The sequence below is a fragment of the Motacilla alba genome, chromosome 3 (assembly GCF_015832195.1).
Source record: "Motacilla alba alba isolate MOTALB_02 chromosome 3, Motacilla_alba_V1.0_pri, whole genome shotgun sequence".
Lineage (NCBI taxonomy): Eukaryota > Metazoa > Chordata > Aves > Passeriformes > Motacillidae > Motacilla > Motacilla alba.
Window position 1 is genome coordinate 86,531,820 of NC_052018.1, and position 22,181 is coordinate 86,554,000.

Sequence of the window (22,181 nt, forward strand, 5' to 3'; positions counted from 1 at the left end):
AACTGCCAGCAGTTGGTAAGACAGCAGCCACAGGGCTCCTCTGCAGAGCCAAGCCACTTAGCCCCTGCCAGCAGCCCAGATTTTTTGGGTGACCACACTCCTAGAGGCACTCAGCTATGCTGTCAGCATGAGAAGCAGAGCAGGGGCCTGGGGCTGCCCAAGCCAAGCTGTTCCTTTACAGAATGACTTCTTCAGACATTATCAGTAAGAGCATTTTCTGCCACCTGTCTTTTGCTGCAGCAGCACAAAAGGACAAGAACTGGGCTAACAACTCATATCATGTTTTTACCTGGAATAAATGAGAGCAGAGTATGCTCTATCACAAGCCTTTTTAAATAAAGCTGGTCACAGCTCTGCCAACTTGAGACGACAGTTCCCTCTGCGCCAGCAGCTGCTTGGGCTGGAAACTGGCTGGAACACAACCACGGGGGGACAAGCATGAGGTGTGCCATCTGATCAAGGTCATTTATTAGCTTGGCTTTATAATTCTTGGGAAGCCAGTGGCAGCTAGTCTTAAGCCAAACTCCTTCTGCTTTGCCATAAAAAAAAATGATAACGCATACAAATTCCGGTAAAATTAAATCATTATAAAGCTTCAAAAGATATTTCCATATTCCAGCTAAAAACTCTCCAAAAAGTCTAAGTTTGATACTGATTGTTACATACTACCTCACAACCCCTCACAACCCTTCCTTCCAGGACAGGTACAGCTTCTGAACTTCCCTCTGTTGTAACTGGAGTGAAAATCTGGAGTCTATCACTGGCCACACTTCAACACATCCCATTACATTTTGGCATCACCCACCAAGATTATTTCTACCATTCAGATGAATATGGCCTATTTATTTTTCTCTTATCCTTGTGATCAGTTATTTCTTATGACCTTATCCCAGTGTGGACAAGGTACTCAGACTTTGTTAGCTCAGTCAGACCATAAGCAAGATAATTCTGCCTTCCCTCTCTTTTCACTTTCTGAACTGCCCTTAAACATACTTTGAAGGTGAGCTGATCCTGGGAGGAGACACAGCAGAGAAGAGTGGGTGTGGGTGACTGGAGATTGATGGTATAGGATTTGGAAGGGATGAGCTGGTAGATTGATATATTATGGCCACAGCATAAAGGCTTGACACTTACTGTGCTGCTGGGGTGACCTGCTGAGCATGATGCTACCAGTAGCCACAACTAGAGAAAGTGGGGGAATCTTTCCCTCTCCTATTTCCCTGTAGGTCAGACCTAGGTTTCTGGAGAGGACCTTTCCTTAATCCTCAGTGAGCAGCTGGACTTCAGGCCCCATCAATCTCTATGCGGGATTATCATGAAAGGCTTGAATGGCATTGTCCATCACTACCAGAAAGCAAACCATACCCCCAGGCACAGGACTGTCAGGGCTGGCTCCTCACTTTTATCTGGCCACTGCAAAAGAAACTATTGACGTGCTGGCAAGCCATGAACTATGAGTAGACACTGAAATCCATCCCTGTGCCATGAAACAATAGGAATTAAACGCTTAGAGCTAAGTGTCTGTTTAAGTGCTCCACTGAAAGGCATAACCTTGAACTGAGACAGTTTTCAGAGAATGTAAGGTAAGGGGAAAATGAAACATTCCTACAGCCATTACTTCTGCAGGCACATGAAAGGTCTACTGTCCAATGAGAACACACAGCCAGCTGCACTTGGAACCACCAGGCCAGAGATAATGTTAAACCAGGACACTACACAGGGGTGGCATCTGCCATTTAAGCACAGCAAAGAAAGACAATACAGTCCCATACCTGTAAAGATGCAAATCACTCCAGGCAGTCAATAGATTCACAACCGTCAACCATCAACCCAGATAACTAGAGAGAAGGTACCAACTTCTCAGAGTGTTGTGTGCTCTCTCCTTTTGATAGATGAGTCCCAGAAGTTATGCATAGTTTTCATAAGGTGAGATAATTAGCTGTCAGTTGTAGGAAGCCTAGAGTTAACCACACAGAAAATCAAGAGTCTGAAAACAAGAAATATGTCAAACTGCAAAACAGACTCTTTCTTTAAAAATAAAGTAAGGGAGCAATTTGAACATGAAAGCTTTGGCTTAGAAGTAGCCATCAACAAAATTGGAGTAAAGGAGTAAATTTTTGTGATTCCTGAGTGATTTGATATGAAACATGCTGAAATTAATTCCTGATATGGATTTGCCTGTCATTCTTTGCTTTACAAGCTGCCTCACTTCACCCCCAGCTTCTCTTCTTCCCTGTAGACACCAAACTATAGGGGAAAGGGAGGAGAAAGAGAGATTGCAGGACAGGGAGGCAACCTTAGAGTAACAATATATAATACTCCTGTGTGCTTTATCCCATACTTCATACACATGACTTGACTCTCAATTAATATACTTACTCACATGTGTACTTATGCAAGTGACAGGGAAAACTGAGATGGTCACGGAATCCTGTGAGCAGAGGACATCATCTTGAACAGAAAACTCTTGTAACCCATGGCCATTCCCAGGGCACCACTGGGCTGTGGTGACAGGATGGGATGTGGGTCTGGCTCTGTGGAGCCCTGGCCAGGCAGGGCTGTGTGCAGCTGGAGCCTGGCCCTGCTGCAGCATCACTGAGGTAGGTGGGCTCAGGGAGCTGCCATGGGCAGCAGGTCCTTGGGCAGGTTGAGCAGGTGGCTGGGCAGGAAATTAGAACCCCTTTGTGCCTCTGAAGCACTGGCAGCCATGGATAAATGCCAAAGACTTCCCAAGGCCTATGTAAGGATATATGAGTTAGAAGCAGGTTGTGCAGATACAGCTACATCCAGCTGTTTTGGGTCAAATTCAATAATGCCAGTAAAGGGAAGACATAAAACTCCATTATTCTGATTTACGTGGCAGAGCAGCTCCAAGTACCTCCATTCCTATCAATAGCAAAGGACAGGTTTTCCAAGGCCAAGAGTGCCAACAGAAGAAAGGACCAACCTGAGGCAAGTGCTGTCATCCTCCCCTGCCCACTCTGGGGCTGCCTGTGACAGCACTTCACAAAGGTGTAGAGGAGGAGGAAGAGGAAGTTGAAAAAGCGAGGCTATTGCTGCCTTCTCACACCTTATTTGCATTGAGGAGGACCTAAACAGACACCCAAGTTTACTCAGGTGGAATATTTCGTTTGAGGCCTTCATTTTTAATTTTTTTTTTTTTTTTTTTAGCAGAGAGACTAAAAAATTTGTCAGCAAGTGACAGTTTGGGCTACTGGACTTTAGCGGTTTTTAATTTTCTCCTTTTGGTGATTTGTGCCAACTGTTACCTCATGCATATGGAATATACAACTTCCAGCCTTTTCTCACTGGTGTGAAGTAAGAGTTTGGCACGTGCTGAAAACAACAAGTAGAAATTAACTTGCTCTCTCTCGCCTTTAATGTCAATACACGCCAGTAATTATTTGGAGAATTAAACGTAGTCGTCTTGCCGTCACCTTAATTCTCCACATTAAAAAGGGATTAAATAACAAATTAACCTGATTTAGTCTGTCTTCTACGGACTTACCCACTGGTTCACTCTTCTTTATTAAATTAGCAAAGAAGCTTTTGGCTTTCAGACATGTTAGGAAATCCTCCCCAAACTGAGACCACCAGTGCTAGGAATTGCTGAAGTGCTTAAACTGCTCTGGAACCACCTCCTTGGAATTTACAGAGTCTGAACTTCAGATGACCCACCACATAGTGAAAACACACGGGTAGACACTTGTAATCTGATCTTCTGACATTCACCCTCCAGTTTAGAAAAACCAGTCCCCCAATTCACAGGGGTCATAGAGTCTTCAGTCTCTTTCCTGTGCTGGTTTAAATATAACCCAGGGTTCAGATTTGAGCTATGTGACAATGGAATCTCTGCTAATTCTTTCTCTGGTGATGGCTTAGCAGGAAGCAGCAGTTGCAAAGCAGAGCTAGATGTCTTTCCACCAGTTGTGCAAGAACATCCACATTGCCTGCAGTGACAGGAATGTCTGCTGGCCAGAAGGGTGAGTTGCAAAGACACAGCACGTCTTATTCCTCCTCAGCTGACTGTATGCTGGAGAACTAGTGCTTCTTTCATACAGAATTACACAGTATGAAGTCTGCTGATTGCCAGTCATCTAAAGGCCTGATGCAATGCCCACTAGAGCCAAAGGCTGTTTTTCTTCTGCCTTTATAGGCTTTGGATTATCGCCTTACTCAAAACACTGAACCTTTGAGTATTTCAAGCTGTAGAGTCAAACCCCCTTACTTTCTGCATTCTTTGCTCTTAGCTGAAACAGCCCATGTCACCACCACAATGGCAGCATTGATGGCAAACAGATCTGTGAATCAATACAGAAACAATCACGTACTCCTGGTTTTTCCCTCAACTTTCTCCAGCCTCTCCCTTGAGGATATGAACCCAGCTGCTCCAGATAGGCCATTCTCATAGGAATTGTAGCTTATTGATTTTAGGCATTAATTTTTCAGGTTTCTTGTTAAAATAAAAAAAATCATATCTATTTTAAAGAAAAAAAGTCCTGATGAAAACAGGAAAAAAATTACTCAGATTTTTCCAAGACTAGACAGTAAATCTGATCTCCTGTACCCACCTTCTCATTAGTTCGAGCTGCATGCCTTTGAAGCCTCAATAATCATCAAAGTAATTAGGTCACTCAAATCTGAGACTGAAATCTGAGATCAAAACTGTACTTCTTAAGGAGTGATGGCTTACAAGCAGATAGGCTAGATGAACAAACTTTTAAAATCCCAACCCTCAAGTGACAAAACACATGGGTAACAATAGTAATTCCTGCTGCCTCTGGAGATCTTCACACCAAGAAATTAAAGAATTTGCAGTAACTGTCCTCCTAATCATGCTATTACATGCAGTGTGAAAATAGAGTGTTTCAAAATCCCTCCCATCAAAACTAAAAGCCTCTATGCACTGAGTTGATTTATAAAAAATAAGTCTTTGAGAAATGGACAGGGATGAAGAATCTATGTGGAAAGGACTTCTACACGTACCAAAGTAATGACTCAGTATTTTGATAATGCAATTTTTTTTCCTTGTTTAATAACATATTTTCAGGATTTTACCATGCTGAGTTAAACATCTTCAATTCTGCAGCCTGGTTTAATGTGATTTGTATGTAACATATCCCACTGGTGATATGAACTACATGCTTCCTCTTTCCAATACACACAGCTTCAGCTCCAAGTGCAACAGCTTGTACTTTTCCATATAGTGTTTTTGCTTTGGTCCCCTGTGTCAGGCATTATTGTAACAGTTAAATGTAATATTGTTAATATTACACTAAAAACTTCTCCTGCTCTATAGAATGTGCTAGTCCAGTAGAAGTGAAACTCTGCTGGAATATTGATTGCTCAGTAGGAGGCCAAACAATCAGACATTGGCAGTTTCTGCAGAATATTTGCAACCTTTGTTTTTAGTCTAGCAGCATGGACAGAGTGAAATTGCATTGGCAAGCACACAAACTTGTCAAAGAATTTCAATCCCCCTCCCAGTGCAGTTCCATGGGATTCAAAACACTGCAAACAACTTCTGACCTCTCTGAGCAATGATCACCCCCAAACATGTTATTCTGCAAACTGGAAAACTATACAAAGAAAACTAAACTAAAGAAAACTGGAATTATTAAAAGAAAGAAAGAAAAAAAACCCAAAAAACAACAAAAATAACCCAAACCAACAAAACCAAACCAAACAAACAAAGCAAACCATGCATTCATTATCCACTTAAATATATTTTCTGTAATATTTCGCTTTAAAAAAAGAGAGGAGAGGAGCTGGACATTAAAAAACAAAAAGCATCCTAAAGGGTTGAGGTACATATTGTTCAGTGAGGAATGTACTCACAGAGGTTTCATGGAAGTTCCTCACATTATCCCTATTGGTAGCAAGCAGAACTTATGTTGCAGGGCTTCTGGGCTTGGATCTATGGGATGACTACAGAACACCAGAGCAATGTCTGTAGCGAGAATAGAAAAATGACCCTAGAGTACATAGGAATGAAACTAAAGAGAATTCCAAGCAGATTTTAAGAGCAAGACATCAAAAAGAAGACAGGGATGCTGAAAAAATGGAAATAGAAAAACCCTTCAAAATTATAAAAAAAGTCTAAAAGATTCATTCAGAATTGTCTCCTCCAAAGCCAAATATTCCTACTGCCTCACTTAATTGACAATGACATTTCCATGGGGCCTGGAATCTGATCTGGCACATATAATTTACAGAATCTTATAAAATTTGTTTACTGTAACAGCACACCAACAATGATGTACTATGGGTTTTAGATGAGTATTTTATATTTCCACAAAATTCAATAAAGTCGTGCCATCAGAAAACTTGGCTTTACATTCACATAAAATATTTTATCTCAAAGAACAATAGAAACTCTAATCAAATTGAATCACTTCATATTGTTACAAACTGCAATTAATCTGCTCAAACTGAAAAGCCATATGAATTTTTGACTGAAAGGCATGTCATTAAGCTTCTCAGTTGTTTACATGTAATGCAACATGACAGGAATTTGTATGGAGATGAGAGAAAATGAGCTATTTGACATTAAGTGTTTGGAATCCTGTCTATGGCGTTTGCAGTCTGCAGTGGATTGGCAGGGCTGATCACGTGCACAAGTGCAGGATTTGTGGGAGGATTTCTCAGACTGAGTTGTTCTTTGAGGAACATTTGGTGAAAACTCACTGTGTCTTTGGGCATCCAAGCCTAGGGAGGAAGTGAACATTAACATCACCATTTTCTAGCAAGAGTGAATAATAAATCTACAAAAAGGAAATACTTGATTTATATTAAGCAGGACAGGTAAAAAGTAATGGAATTTGTACCTCATATGTGAAGCATGGAAGTTACCTCCCCCAGTCCTTTTCCCATGGAATGTTGAGACAGATGATGGAGACCTGCAGAATGTCTGGGCAAAAATGAGCAGCTGGGCACCACAGGGACTGAGTCTTGATCACAGGAGATGCTGTGCAGAATGATGAAGATTTGCATTAGGCAAGTACAGAAGAATATCTGCCACCTCACTTGTACAGTGACTAGTTGGTGCTAGCTTGGATGTAGAGTCAAGCTGAGTGTAGACTCTGGTCTCTGTGCTTAGGCCAAGGCTGTAGGCAGAGTTATCCCATTTACTAAAGTTCCTTCTGTTGTGCAAGTTTTTTTAGCACCTTAACCTAGCTAGTTAGCTAGAAAGCAAGGGGAGACAGAAGTCTGTTTCCAAAAAGAATTACATTGAAAACACAAGCCTGGAAAGTTCAGAGAACAAGAAGCAATTAAAAAGAGCCAAGTATTTATTTATCTGTTTGTTTAAACTTCATGCTTGGCAACATTCAGACAGCCTTCTGAACTGGGGCAGAATTGGAAGCTTGAATGTCTGAGACATATTTTGGGTCAAAAATGAATGATGATCTTGTTTGCTAATTTAGGACAGCTCAAATAAATAGCATCAGGGAACAGAGGGCAGGTAATCAGCATTTGCTGTCACTTCACAATGTTTTGAACTAAGTACCTGAAATATTGAGAACCCCACAATCATTAGGCGTTTTCAAAATCTCCATTTAAAACTTTGTCTGTCACAGAAGAATAATTTTCCTTCAGAGATGAACTGTCCCATCCTCCAGGAAAGTGCATATGATGACAGGAAAGGCAGAAAATTCATTAGACTAATCAAGAAGGCAGCTGGAAAACCTGACTTCATTCTAAAAAATTGAATATGTTCATGGAAAACCAGCCTCAAGTTAGGTCTTCAAATGAATCAATTTTGAAAGAGGAAGAAATTACATTACTGGCATTAAAAAGACAAGTCTTGAGACACATGTCATAATTTCTTCCACTGGCAAAGAGATGATGCTGAGCAGTGGCGAGAGCAGTGACCCATGGCGGGTCCCACTCCCCTGGAAAGTTTTGTGACTGTTCTCAAGCACAGAAGGATGTTGAGGTGTCTCTGCCCACACCAGCATCTCAGCTGCCTTTTACACAGGTGCCATACTGCCTAAACTGCTGCTGGACTGTGCCCAGTAGCTTTGCTGTGAGACTGGACCAGCCATCAGCACACTCAGGGACTTGCTCAAGGCACAATCACTGCCTGCCTTCATCTGGGAACCCTCGTGGCACAGGGGCTGAGGCGTGACATCAATTTACTTTAATTGGTTGTTTTGAGGGAACTGGATTAGCCACTGGATTTTTTCATGGATCTGCTTTTATTAACACACAAGAGCTCTTGCTCACCATCCTCAGCAAATGGACTCCAAAGCACACAGTCAACTTCCATGGAAGATGGATACCCTCATAAAGAAAATATACAGAAATCTCAGCGGGAACCGCAGAAAGAAACAAACCACAGAGCAAAAATTCTGTTAATCTCTAAACTAGTTGTCCCTCAATTAGGTAATTAGATCTGTAAGGGACTGAAAAGGCCTCTACAAAGACAGTGCAATAACTTTTCACCATGTCTGAGGGGATAAAGAAGACAGCTTCATTAAAGCCAGTGGAAAATTATTAATAAAAGAGGTGGTTTATGTGTTACTTCTGTTTCTCTAGTTTATTCTTGCTGTTCAACTGACCTGAGTTACAACAATTGGATCTGTAAGTATAAATATTGCATTTCTAGCTTTCATGCCCACTTTGAAGACTGAGTCCAGTAAGTGAGGACCAATGAATTTATAAGGGATATTCAGGTTAGCCTATAAGACAAATTTATGAGACTCTGAACCTCTGGCAAGCATCTGCATCTGTTCTATTTACTCAGGTAACACAAGAGAGGCCACGCTACTAAAACACATCATAAACGAGTTACTAAATTAGGTCATTCAGCCCCAGCATTAAGACTGGTAGCAATTATATATTGGTTTATTTTATTAATGTGGGCAGTTACCTCTCTAATGGGACTGAGATGAGGATGTTCTTACCAGTAATGGGAAAAATAATCTTTTTTAGTTCTTACTGTTGCTCCCTTCTCACTATGTATCTAAAATGACTGAAATCCAATGGCTTCAGAAAATGTAACCTCTAAAGTAGTGCTTTCTTGAAAACAAATTTTAAAAAACCCCAATGAAACAAAAAAATATCCCCAGACAAACTAAAAACACTTGAATTGTACAAAATACCGTGAGAAAGCTTCTCACTAAATAGTTCCTCTGGCAAATACAATAATGGAAGGTAACAGAGTACACTGAATGAAATCTATCCCATGTTAATTATGTTGGTTTTTTCCCTTAGGAAAGACTGTTGGGTATATAGCAGAATACAAACCGCTGAAAATTAAAATGTCCCACAGAACTGAAATCTTGTTAGGCTCTGCTTAATGTTTAGCCTTTCACTTGTGAGCTGGGAAGATATGGCAGTTCATGCAGGAAATACCACATCTCTACCAGCCTTTGCATGACAGGAGTAATCAAACTGTCTGCATGCAAGGCACACACATGCACTTACTCAAGCACTCTAAGCTTAAATTTAGAAGTTGTCAGTCTCAGTTTTGAAATGCTGTGTGACTTACCAGAGTCCTAGTCATACCATAGTATGAATTATGGGCAACGCTGGCCATGTTCCCACAAAAATAAGATAAAATATCAGAGCTGCTCCTGGAATTTTGCTTTTCAGCAGAAAATATTGATGTAAACAGCAATCCATCAACTCACCCACTGCAACCTAGAGCATTACCATTGTGATGAAATACCAACAGACATCTTTGTCCTCAGAGCATACCCCAAGAGCAGGGTGTAGCTCAGAGCATTTGCTTTGATCCATCCCACTGCCATTTGCTTGACACTTTTTCCCTGCAGACCAAGTTTTAGATAAGGAATTGGAGGGTTTGAAAATTTGGGCCAAAGAACATCTTTGCCTTTTCACAGGAGCTAAGCTCTTTGCCCTGGTGTCGGAACCCAGGACTCTCCTCTGGGTGTCCTGGATGGCCAGAGCCGCTGGCAGGGGGCTCTGAGACCCTGGCATGCAGCCAAAGACACACGTGGGGTTTTGATCTTAGCCCATGGAGCAAATTACTAACTCTGTATGAAGAATTACAAGCCACAAACACACAAGTTTAGATAGCATAGTAGAAGTAGTCACGAAGTAAAGGGTAGGATTTCTGAGTGCTGTACAAGGGGGTTTTAAGCCTTGTACGCAGGGGTCCAAGTTTTGTACATGGGGGTCAGGAGATCTAAGATGGAGGGACTTGGGTGTGCCCTGTCCTCTTTCTTTCTCCTTCCTAACCTCCATGTCTTTGGTGATGTTGGCACTCACAGACTGGTTTAGAGTAGAAAGTCACCATTCAATATAGATAGTAGGTATTGGAGAAAAAGCATAAACATGTAGTACGTAATATATGATATAAAAGATAGCACCAGCCCCCTGAGAGGGCAGAGTGTGCCTTTGTCTGAGCTGCTGAACGGGCCACAGCAGTTCAGGGAGAAGAATCTTGTAGATAACCAACAATAAACAACCTTGAGAACAGACAACAGAAGACTACTGAGTCTTTCTTCGAAGGCACGGGTTGGAGGAGGGACTTTTCCATCTTTCGGGGTCATCCCAATCCGGGGGTGAAACCCCACACCCTGGTCCAAAGTATCATGAAAAGTTCAAAGGGATCATCTGACAGTGCTGAATAGAATAAATACCAGCATTTATTAGTGATATGAGTCAGCAAATAATCTCTTGCCTTGGAAAGTCAGAAAGTTTGTAGCTGTCGAGGTTCCCCACAGAATTTGACATCCTGTCATGAAATACACTGAATCCATGAGCGACTCCAACCTAATAATGAGTCAGATACTCACACTGCTCCATCCTCAAGCATGATAGCCAATGTCCTTCTATTGCAGGCTGTAGGATCTGACCCAGAATCTCAGAATAATTCAGGCTGGAAGGGACCTCCATAGGTTATTTGGGAAAAGTACTTTCTCAGAGTAAGGCCTGCTGAGGTCACGTTTGTTCAGGGCTTCATCCAGTCAATATCTCGTTATTTCCAAGGTGGCTGATCCTGCAGACTCTCCTGTAATCAATTCCAGTGCTACATCACCCCTCCAGTGAAAAAAAAAATCCTAATAACAAGCAAGAATTTCCCACATTGGGTTTGGTGTCTCTTGTTCTGTCCTATCACTGTTTTCCTCTTAGAAGAACTTGGATTCAACTTTATACAGATGCTATTTTCTCTCACTGCTACCAAGTCTCCTGACATTCTTCATTATCAAAGAAACCTCTCCCTCCAAAATATACAGTGAAGATGACCTGATTCATCCTTGCCCCCATCCTCGTTCATGATTTGCAGTCTTCCTTCATCCCTCCTTGGAGCCACTCCATTGCCTAGACCAGTGAATGAGTTCAACGCTGAAACAGAGCCAGCCCTTGTCTTCTTTTAAAGAAGTCAGAGAGTAAGCAGCACCCTACAACTAGGCAAGCCTTTCTGAAACAAATGCATGTGGCCAGTCCTTCAGGCAGCAGGATCCAAAATTCCTCAAGCCAGAAGGCTCAGGCCAAAGTTGATTAAGCCTTCAGCAGGAGAGGACATACTGTTTTCTTGGTATTTTCTCCTCCAGGTATTTAAAATTCACTCTTTTCTCTCTTGATCCCTGTAAACTTTTCCTCACCCTGTGTTTCCTAGGCAGCTCATGCATGTGGAAATAATTTCTGCAATGCCAATATTCCTTTTTTGAGTCTGCCTCAGTTCAAGACAAAGGAGCATGGCTCTATTCAATTCTGAAAGGCTATTCTGCACCACATTAGACCAATACAAAAACTCTCATGTTTTCTTGTCTTTCAACATAATATGAGGCTCTTATCATTTCCTCCCCTTATAAAAACATATATACAAATGCTGGGAAAGAAAAGCAAGCCCAGCAGTATGAAAGAACTACAAAACATCCTCATATTCTGTGTGTTGACAGTCTAGTCATGGTCGGGTTTTGATATACACAACAGAGAATTTATATGTATCATAAAAATTTAACTATGGTGAAGTTAGAATGATCAAATTTGTATGTCGTAAGGCAAAAAGCTACTGCAGTAATCTACTCTGAGATTGGAATGTCATGTTTAACAAGTTCAGGCCTAGTAGAGACATCAATATACTGTGAGATAAGCAATAACTACCCAAACGGCTGCTACTAGTCACTGTTCCAGTGACTAGTAAACCACAGGTTCACCTTGTATCTCTGAGCCACTAAGATTATGCCCAGTTACTCTATTACATTTTACATAGTGACTTCATATTTTTAAAATAATTTTTCAAGAGCTGAAAGTAGAATTTTTCATTCTCTCCTTTTTTGAACTAGCCTAACTCATATTTTGGTTCAAGAATGGTAGGGCGTTTTATTTTCTATCTTGTCATTAGAAAAATATTTGGAAAAAAAATTTTGTCATTTATAGCAGACAGGAATTGATGGCAGCAATCAACTAGCTTGTTATTATTTTTATTGCTTATTATTATTATTATTATTGGAAATACCAATTTTGACTGTAAGTCAAAGCATGCACTACAGTCACGAGGATGCTTCCATGCAGCAAAAGTTCTGGAAAGCATTTTGGTGGCTTAGTGAATTTTCCATATGGCTCTGGGGAGTAGACATTACGGAAACTTTACAACCTTTTGAAAGAATATTGCATGTTCTCCCTTCTCCTCAGAGTTCCAGTCCATGAGGTTTCATGATTAAAGCCTCAACTCACCCCAATTTATAAGGGAACCACATGCCACTCTACACTGACATCAAGAACCCATTTCACACAGAGCTTTTGGCTGGTGGCTGGATGGAGGTACAAGGGCATGACAGAAATCTAGTCTGAACCTTCTTCCACTTCAGCAAAGCCCATTTATGTGCTTTGCTGAATTCTGTGAGTTCAGAATCATAAGACTGGAAAGTACATGGAAACCCACAGGACTCAGAACATCCACTCACCATAACTAACCACTGCAAAGTTCACAATGGACTGCGGCTCCCAGGCTCTGTCTTGGCTCTGCCTTCTAGAGTGCATGCAAGGCTGCTTTGAAGTTGAAAATCTCCAGCTTCTGAAGTGCAGGTTCCCTTCACCTCAGCTTCGGTTGACTATCAATTCAATCTGCTCTTGACCAGGTCAGAGCCCTTTGGAAAGTCCCAAGGTCTTTACAAGACAGGATGTGCATAATGCTTTCTGCCAGACATTGGCACTGGAAGATCAGGAGAGCGGTGGGAAATTGCACAAAGTATCAGGACTTCATAATGTCACAGGGCAGCCTTCAGGTAGTAGTCCTGAATCTGTCAGATGCACAAAACCCAGACAGACTTGAGATAATCTCCTCCACCTCCACTTTACAATCAGGTAGATTTCTTCTTCCCATTTCTCCCACTGGCTTGTAACTGCTGCAGCAATTAGAGACCTTCTACTTGTCAATGTTCTTGTATTCCTTTTGGGTGTATACCCTTTGCTTGATTAGGTGTGGTGCAGGGAGGTTGGACCAAGTGACCCACTGTGGCCTGTTCCAACCTTACCCATTCTGTGATTCTTCCCCACAGATGATGCCTCTAATATTCTCTTAGAGAGCATCTGACCTTGACTTAGGCAGCTAATCCCGATCTTCTCACCCTGCTGTAGGCAGAGTAGAAATTCCTCTTTTCCTGTGGTTTCCTCAGTCTCTGATATTGATTCTGGCTCTGACTGCTGCCCTCTGCAGTGGAGGCATCCCTCCAGGAAGAAAAAGAGAGATTCAGTGTCAGCAAAGGCCAACATTTTCCCATCCACTAGCCTCATTAGGCTGAGATCCTCATAGCAGTGCTATGATGTTTCACTGGTGACATTTCTTCCCTTCCATGGGAAGAACAGTTTCTTCTTGGATTCTTCCTTCTTGCCTAAATACAATACACATCACTAAATGTTGCTTATTCAGGGAAAATTGCTATTATTCCTTTAATATGAAACAGATCGATATACCAAAGACTTGGAGCAACTGAATTAGAAATTAATAGGAAAAAAAAACAGAAGACGGAGAGAAAAAAACCCTACACAAATCACAAATGAAACAACCCCTGCCCTCAATCTTATACTTAAGCCAAGAAATATATTAAAACTTGGTTTTAACTTGTAACTATTGGCAAGCAAAGTCAATCCTAGAGCAATCACAGAGGAATAAAATAGCAGCCATAAAAACCAGACTGGATACTGAGAGATAAAATCCTGCACACCCATTTTCACAATTAATAACTGCCAGAATTACTGCAATTCATTAAGGAGTTGAAATCAAATCATAAAAATCAGTCCTCAGCCACATGTTAAACAAAAAATACCAATTTTAAAACATAATTGCTGAGTTTGGCATCAGTAATTGTAAATTACTAATTGCATATTGTAAGTACAGATGCTTATTCCTTTGGGTTGCTCACAGTTCGGCATGCATATTTTGCACTACCATTTGATCCCCACAGGTGTCACATTCCATGTTACTTATTCCCAGGGTAGTGTATTACAACTTGCTGATTTCCGTGTACTAACTTGGTCTGTTTGCTCAATGGACTTGTGCTGTATCATTTGCCCAGCGGCCACATACACGGCTAGCAGTCCTTCTTGGAGTCTTAACAGAAAGAGAGGGTTTCCCAGGCTGCAGCAGTGAGGTTCTGTGCTGATAGAACAACTTCCAAATACCATTGGTTTTGACAATGACAAAGCAAAACACATGATTCCTGTTCACAGGGCATTAGTACGTGTAGCTGTAAAACTCAACCTTTGCTAAAGGTTTTACTTACTGCACTATTTCATGCTTACAGTTTGTTCCAGAAGAGAAGGAATGTGTTGCATCCAAGACAGACATGCAGTTGCTGACTGTCTGTGATGATTTGCTGCTCCTGAACAGATGTTCAGGATGAGGCTAGGGGTCATGCCTGTTTCCCTCTCATGGCAGGTATTGCATACGGACTTCTTATCTTCTTCATCTCTTGTAACTTAGTGTAGACCTTGGATGTGACTTGAGAAATTGTTCCAGAAATTAACTCTGTCATACTCACCTTGAGAGAAAAAGCAGCTCCTTCCTCCCTTCTTACCCATTGCAACCCTCATGCAGAGTAAGACTGAGGTTTTTGTAGAATTCTTGTGTCCCTGCATTTGAGGTAATTGCTCTTTAAAAAAAGGAAGTCCCATAACACATGCAATATTCATGCACCATGGGGGATTTTCTTCAGCTTTACTGAGCTTTGGATTAAGCTTCATATAACTTGGAACTTTCCACAGTCTCAGACCTCATTGGTTTTGGCCTTTCTGCAAGTCTTCAAGGGACCCAGCAGCACATACACACCACACATCCCTCCCTCCCCACCTCAGCAGGATTTCACTTTGCTCCATCGCCATCTTAATTCACCAGTTGACCTAATGATATTTTGACTAAGGCAAATTCCACATTTGCTCATCAATGCTGCATCTCACATCTCAGCCCTAGAGATTTCTATATTTATCTTGCCTGGGATTACAGGGAGTACATAAGGAGACTGTAAGTAGCTTGCACTATTCTCCTTGACTTATCAAAGGTTTCTGGTATGGAAACAGTTTGTAAATGAATTTGCAAAACAAACAGACATACAGACAGACACACCAAGTTCACATACAGTATAACATAACATAAGATGATATGATATGATATATGATATGATATATGATATATGATATGAAGATATATAGCTACAAAATATTTTGATTACATTTCTTTACACAGCATGTAGTATTAAGATTCCTGTCCATGGCAAAGCAGGAAGTATCTTTCTACAGGATTTCCCTGAAGAAAATATGAAGGTACATCATCAGTGCACATCTACTATGAGTAACTCTTCATGCATGCCATACAATTCTCTCTATTTCAGGTGAAATCTATGGGACACTGTGGAGGGCTTGAAACGCTTAATTCCACCTCCATTGCATTTAGGATCATTCTGGATTATGCTATCTGGTTACTTTGCCTTTATGATTCAATTTTTAAGCACTTACTTGGACAGCTATCAAGCATCCTTTAGGACTCCCACAGACAGAGAAGCAGACTCACTGTAACCATCTGGGGCCAGAACTATGATTAACTTTCAAGTCAATATGCCTGTAGGAAAGGACTGTATGTTAGATATGTTTCTTCCACTTCAACCAGAAAAACAAAACAAAGTTTAAAAGTGGCCTCTGGATTTGGGTGCCCAGCATGACACATTTTTTCTGTTAGGCATGCAAAAATCACTGATACTTACAAAATTTTGGAAGCTGGTGGTCTCCTGTCCCTAAAACAACAGCGATCCTCCTTCCCTTACACTTCACAAATCTTATGGAATATACTCATTTGACACATAGTAATAGGGTATAAAATCACAATGTCCTGTTGTAATGCTATGACCTGCCCTTGCTGCTGTTTTTTGCATCATTAACCTTCAGGTTTTGGTTCCATTTACTTTGTTTGATGTTTCAATTTACAAGGAAATAATGCCAAGACAGGCACCTTAGTTGGAGAGTTTGGGATGGGTAATTGCTCCTCATTTGCCTAAGAAATTCTCTAGCTGTTTCTGTCACTCTGTAAGACTGTCTGGAGACATCCAGGATGATGATCGATACCTGAAAGCTTCCCCGATCCCATAAGCAAACAGCTCCTTGACCCCAGAAAACCAGGATTTCTTCATTGCTTGACAGAGCATCTCCTAGAGCGGCAGTCTGCATGCTTTCACCCCCGAACACCTCACTGCTCACACCTCACAGACATCCCTCTGGGCCTACCAATACTCTACCACCAGCATCTACTCAGTTGCTCTCACCACCAGCAACCACATCCACTTTAACTTTCATCAAAGCACCAAAGGCACCTCCTTCCCTACTTCCCCTGCCTGATTATCACATTTCATTGCCTTTTTACTTCCTGGTGCATTCAGAGGAAAATAAGCTTCACAGATGGATAGTGAGCAGTCTGTGAATGAAAATAGACTGGTTGAAGTCCATATAATGGCTATGTAGTCACAGGTAGACCAACCCGTGGTTCTTTGGGCCGTCTCTGGCAGGAATTGGGATGAAGAACTTCAGTTAACACAAAGTACACGAGCTTGTACACACATACTTTCTCTTACAGGGACTGGCAAAAGTATCAGAATGCATAGAGAATCTTATTTTTCTCTGTAGAATTTGCAGCCAACAATGTCAGACTGCTTTGTAAACTTTAACTAGACAATCTGAATTATTTCTGTGAAATAGAAAGACTACACGGACATTGATCACTTCACCCCAGCCTTGGAGAGTAGTCACCACTGGAGTACAGCATCAGCTGGGTAGTAAGATGCAATGACATCTTCTCAAGTTCAAAAGGAAGTGAAGACTACCACTTGTAGTTCATTTTCATGAGGAGTGTGGGAGGCTCAAGTGCAAACTTCAAAGTGAAGCTGTGTGCAAACACTCAAAATGGACCTGGTGGGGCTAAGACTTGCTTTGCAAAGCTGTTGTCACTCTGTCACAATAATACTGCTCAGGACTGGGAGTGATCAGGGTAGCAAGGCAGTCTATGCATTGTAAGAGTTTTGGTTTCTCTGTCAATAACTGAATCAGTCTGGAAATAAATCTTAAGAAAAAATCCCCAGCACCCTTCTAGGCTGCTGGAAGCCCACACGGGCCCAAGAAGTCCTTGTTTGCACTGTTCTCCATCCCTTCCAGTACATCTATGCAGATTTACAGGGTAGGAGCAATCTCTGGTCAGCTCTTTCTTATTTAGGGTAATATTTAATCCTGTGTTTACTTGAAAGCCAGTTCTGATGCTTGTTCTTGGGTCAATAATTTCTGTGACAGCAAGAGATGAAAACACACAAAGACATTATTAAAATCAGCATTCTCTCACATGATTAATACTGTTTCCTGTTCAACAGTCAGCAGGTGAAGAAACTCAGCAGTAAAATTCTTCTGCACATAAGGACCCAGTATATGACAACTCTTGCCTTAACAAGAGAGCATATGTACTGAATCCATTCCTTTCAGTGCAGACAGAAGGGAAAGTGTTAATTATTCTTTGTGGGATGAATGAAATGCACTGTACAATTAGCACCTTCTGTGCTCCTGCCTAATGACAGGCTTAACTTAAGAGAATTCTCTGTACTGTCCTACGTATCACCTTTCCTCTGACATTATCTTCCTTTTCTTGGCTCTCTACGTAGAATTTTAATGAGACTTAATTGTTTTTCCATCAGCTGCAAGGATTTCAATCCCAAGTCATATGTTGGTTGTCATTCTACAGAAGGTGGTATGGGGAGCTGTAGAGATGTTCTCTTGCTAAAATGGAGCAGGAGGCAGCCCCCACACCTCCCACTGCATCCCAGGGAAGGGCTGTCTCTGTGTTTCCAGTGCAGGCCTAGAGACTACAGCTTTTTATTTCTGCAGTTACACAGGGGGACAGGAAAAGTCAGTCACACAAATGACTGCCACCACCTCCCTGCAACTCCACTCGTTGCAAGGAGGCTTGAGGTGTTGGTTTCTGCCTCACAAGGGTTTGCACTCAACACAGAGGACTTGCAGGTGCCAAATGAGCTGTACATCAGCCTCCTATTTTATGTCCTTGGCCATTTACTAGTCACTTGCACACTTTTGTCTTTTGTTTCATTACTCAGATCATCTTCGCATATTTAAAATAGATTTACTTACTTCTCTTACACCATTTCAAGGGCACTTCTGAAGACTCCCTGAAGCATCATGAGGAAAACAGGATGTTGCAGGAGAGCAACTGGGTAGAGTTCACCATATCTGTTGACAAGAGGGAGCGCAAAGGGTTCCTTGATATACAGACCCATGACGCGGTACCATTACGGAGAAAGATGTTAGGATTACTCTGTATGGTCATCAGACTGTATAAAGATAAATTCCATATTTAAAGAGGCATCACAGCAGGCAGGCAAGCCCTGAGCACCAGGACTCTGAGGCTGATGGGAGAAGTCCCAGACACAGAAAGGGAATCTTAGTCTCTATACAGGGCTCCCATAGGGCTGCAAAGTCTGCTATCACTCAGCAAAAGGCCAGGAGCCTAAAAACAATGATGGTTAATTAATATCTCAGATTTATATAATATTCAATCCTGGGTCCTATATATAACTTATAATCAGTGGTCTGGGATTATGTTAGCAAACAGCAGCATTAAGAAGTGAGGATGCTGAGGCACATGTTGCTGGTCTGAAGGGTATGAAATCAGAGGAAAATACATTTTGAGGCCTTAGAGGACAGTAGTTTCAGGTCCAGGAGGAAAACCTCACCTTCCCATTCTGAATCCTGTGTTCCTCAACTGGACAATGTGACACAGGCTAGGCAACCATGTTTAATCAATACTTACATATTTTTGTTATTCATCCATGGACTTAATATTTATTAAAATATTTCTCACAGCCTTATTCCTGCACACTACTCTATTTCAGGATGTGGAGCATTCAGTGACAGTTTCCATGTAGCTGTCTTCTGTAATCACATCTTCTGCCCTCCCAAAATATCTCTTTCCCTTATGGGAAACAGCATGGAAGAAATAGCATCTTTTATGTCATAGCTGCTGTATGACAACTATCTGGTTTCCATCTACACCTTACACTCATTATAAATATTCACTTTTTGACAGCTAGAATCTTCCCTTTGGGGCTTTGGTGCCAATCCAAATCCCAAGAAAGTGTAAGAAAACAAATTAATTAGCAGGCACTGGAGAGTGTGAATGTTGCCCAAAGGTATACATTGGCAACTAAATATGAGATGCCTATGATGCTTATTAAGTGACTTGAGCTGGGCTGGTTGGCAAGAACACAGCTCCTGCACCAGAGAGCAGTGGGCAGCTCTGCAGCTGGAAGCACAGCCAGAGCCCTGAACTGCTTCTTTCTAGCTAGGCGTATCTCCTGCTCCACTTCGGGGTGACATCAGGAAGCCACCTCAGATTTGAGGTAGGTGCTTTTTTATTTGATCAGTTGCTATAAACAAGACAGGCCAGAGTCTCCATATTAACATGCAAGGCTGAAAGATAACCATACAAAGTGACATCTCCTCAGCAATGAGCAGCTTCCCACATTGGTATCCACCAAACATCATAGCTGCTCAAACAGGGCTCCAATTTTGGCCACTAATAGAAAAATGCAAGTAAGCTGACGAGACCCGAAAAACTTTGTTTACTCCCTCTTTCTCAGACTATCTTTCATTAACCATGACAAATATTCAAATTAAAGTAAACACTGCAGATGTTTGCTAAAGATGAGGGAATCTTTAATTCACTGACAAGAAATGCTTCAGGACCTCTTTCATGACCACTATAAATAGAAAGCCATAGCACTGCAAAACTAAAATCAGTGCTGACAGCCCAGCTCTTGCCTTCTTTAAAGAAGTTGCCAAAATGTGCAGAAATTTAAGCATGCCGAGAGATAACACACTGTTTGCTCAGTGCACCTCATCTGTAATTTACAGATTGTTAATGTTGGCTTCACTTGAACACTCTAAATGTTGGCATCGCTTGAACACTCTTCCTTTAAAAATGCGTCCCTTGCCTAGAGCTTTAGACAAATAATCTAATTTCCCAACAAGCCAGTAACATTCAGTTGAGTGCTGCTACTAGAGCAGAACAAAATATGTTCCTGTTGTGTCATAAATGGAGAACTGTTGAGTCCAGAACTTACATGTCAAGGTGCAGGCAGGGGCTGATGCATTTGTCATACTTTACATTTCTGGATGAACTCTTTCAAAAGCATACCTATACCTCTGAGTATGAGAGACATTCAGAAGCAAGGGAAAAGATGGCTATACCAGCTCTGGCCTACACCACCAGATACTTCCATCCCTCGTTGCACTAGCTATACATAATACTAATGTAATAAGCAAAGTCCCAAGAATGTCAATTTAAAAATTCCTCTGAATGTCATATGTCAACTGTGTCTTATGCCAACATGTTCCCCATTCTCCTCTGTGCTTCTTGCTCCCTCTCCCAGTTACATTTTCTGGTGTCATGTATCTTTTAACCAGGAGGAAAGATGTTTAACTTTCTCTACATAAAAAACTCTCAGCCATCTTCTGAAAGCAGATACCTTTAACAAACAAATTAAATTGCAGAAGAGTCCCATTTAAAAAGCAAGCACACAAACAAAAAATCCATGAAAGTCCCTGAACAAGCCCCATCTTGAGAGAGAACCCTGCACTGGGCTGAGGGTACGATTAAGCACTGATAACCCCAGAAACTGGAAAGTTTCCTAGGGGCTTAAGAGATCTTTAAACATAATTACCTCTGTAACCAAAATTTGAACTCAGTTCCTTGGAAGTGAAACTCGAGCCTATTCATCCTGGTAACCTCATGCTAAGGCACCATGTGAAGTGCCTGGCTCTCCAGGCTAAGGCTTTCTACCTCTGCTGGTGGAGAGCTGCAGCACATCTGGTGCTGTGCGGGGCAGCTGCGAGGTCACTGAAGGAGACAATTAGCACCAGGCTGATGCCTGCTGCTACCTGCATGCTGTGGGAAGGTGAAAATGCAGGAAATGTGAATAGAGCAGGAGCCCACACACATAAGGGCTATGGGCTATTGAGGCATGGACAGCTAATGGAAATACCCTCTGCAGTGCCATGATACACCCCCAAGGCACCCATCCAGCTGACAGGGCTTTTGGGCCCCTAGGAGAATCCATCCTCAGGAAACAGAGAGAGAGATCATGTGTGTTAAATCACACAACAGAAATGTTTCTGGCTATGCACACGCATGTATGGAGTCCCCTGACTGGGGAGGAAGCTGGCATCTATGAATCTCATGACTAAACAAGGTCATAAAATATACATAAATGCACACAACGTCACGTGTGCTTTCCTCATGTTCTGTGTCTGTGCCTTATCTGGCTTCATGAGAGGTGACATCAATCAGTTTGGGAAAATGCTTGGGATCCTCAAATTCCAAGAAAGGAATGGATAAAATCTCCAACAGATCTGGGATTTTGGAAAGCTGTTAGACTCACCTAAAGTAAAACACAAAAAGTATATCATGAAACACTGAATATGGTACTTTTCTTCCATTATTTCTGAAAAGGGTAATTGATGTCTTTGCCTGTGCTGTAGAAAACTCTGAGACAAATCTATCCTTCAGGTCACAGGAAGTGGTGACATACATGCAAAAATAAAATCAGTTGCATTCAGTTTACATCTGTGTGGTTCCCACTGCTAGAGCCAAGATTACCTTTTTCCTTTAATTTTAATCATGCCTGCAGAAAATGAGAACCATGTAGCACACTCCTTCAAGCCAG

At 41.6% G+C, this 22,181-nt stretch overlaps 1 long non-coding RNA gene across 1 annotated transcript in view; it reads right to left on the reverse strand.

Moving 5' to 3' along the window:
- The window catches only part of LOC119699735, a 65,155-nt gene that overhangs the window by 9,128 nt on the left and 33,846 nt on the right, over window positions 1–22,181 (reverse strand). The window contains exons 3-5 of the long non-coding RNA XR_005256511.1: window positions 6,828–6,967; window positions 5,839–6,708; window positions 1,773–1,957 (exon numbers count right to left, since the gene is read on the reverse strand). This is a non-coding gene — a long non-coding RNA (uncharacterized LOC119699735). The remainder of the gene's footprint in view (window positions 1–1,772; window positions 1,958–5,838; window positions 6,709–6,827; window positions 6,968–22,181) is intronic.